The following is an 850-nucleotide window of genomic DNA, read 5'->3' as shown; positions in this document are numbered from 1 at the left end:
GATCAAACATTGCGCGAGTTGAACCTTGTAGTGTCTTTTCCACCGACTGCATGAGAACGTACGAGGTGTCGAGTAAGGGTTGGTTTATCAAGTCTCAGAAGGTGGCCTTTATTAAGACGGCGAAGACGTAAAATTGCCTTTGAGATCATCCGTTTTGTCGGCGTCAGTTGTGTTTTTATTATGGGTGAGTTCGATTGACCGTATTCTTGAATGCAAATACGGAATAGAAGTTAGAAATCCTTCGTTTTTACGGAGATTCACATTGAAATAATGTCAAACACTTGCTGAAATGCTATTTTAAACATATCTTTATTGTCCTTGTTGCTTCAACAATCACTAAATAATCACTCAATGTATTCTTGTTCCGGAATTGGGTAAATCGAACTCACCCTATGATACGTACAGGCAGGTCATATAATTTTATTTTTCAGGGTGGGGGATGGGTGGGTGGCTGCTGGAGTTTCATCACTGCGATGGCGACCAAAAATTAGTCAAAATATGTAAGGTTGTCAGCGATGTATTATTTTCGTGACCAAAACAAAATTATTGCCGGTTTCGATATTTATGCATCTGTCTTGTCTTTGCAGCCATACTAGTAATATATTAAAAGACCTAGAAAGAGAAATTGGATATCTCGTCTACTCTCAATGTTTACAAAACGCCAAAGCGTTCTGCCGTGTGTTGACATAAGGTTTATCGAACTGTAGAATTAGCCAATTAACGTTGAGTGATAGTCATTTGCATATCACTACTTTTTGCTTCTGTTTTTGTCGCTCGTTGTGAATGAATTAGTGAACTGCCGAGCACACTTTGAAGGCATCACCGAAAGCTGCCTAAATAAATGTCATAT

The 850-nt window shown here is 38.8% G+C and overlaps 1 protein-coding gene across 1 annotated transcript in view; it reads left to right on the top strand.

The window, feature by feature from the left end:
- Positions 1–630, top strand: part of LOC138022263 (uncharacterized) — a 16,489-nt gene extending 15,859 nt beyond the window's left edge. The window contains exon 10 of the mRNA XM_068869356.1: positions 1–630. This exon is cut by the window's left edge and continues 1,154 nt beyond it. The gene's annotated coding sequence lies outside the window, so the exon portion shown is untranslated.
- The last annotated feature ends 220 nt before the right edge of the window (positions 631–850 follow it).

This window comes from Montipora capricornis, chromosome 10 (assembly GCF_036669925.1).
Source record: "Montipora capricornis isolate CH-2021 chromosome 10, ASM3666992v2, whole genome shotgun sequence".
Classification (NCBI taxonomy): Eukaryota; Metazoa; Cnidaria; class Anthozoa; order Scleractinia; family Acroporidae; genus Montipora; species Montipora capricornis.
The sequence above is the reverse complement of the archived record's forward strand: the minus strand, read 5'-3'. Positions and strand labels throughout refer to the sequence as shown.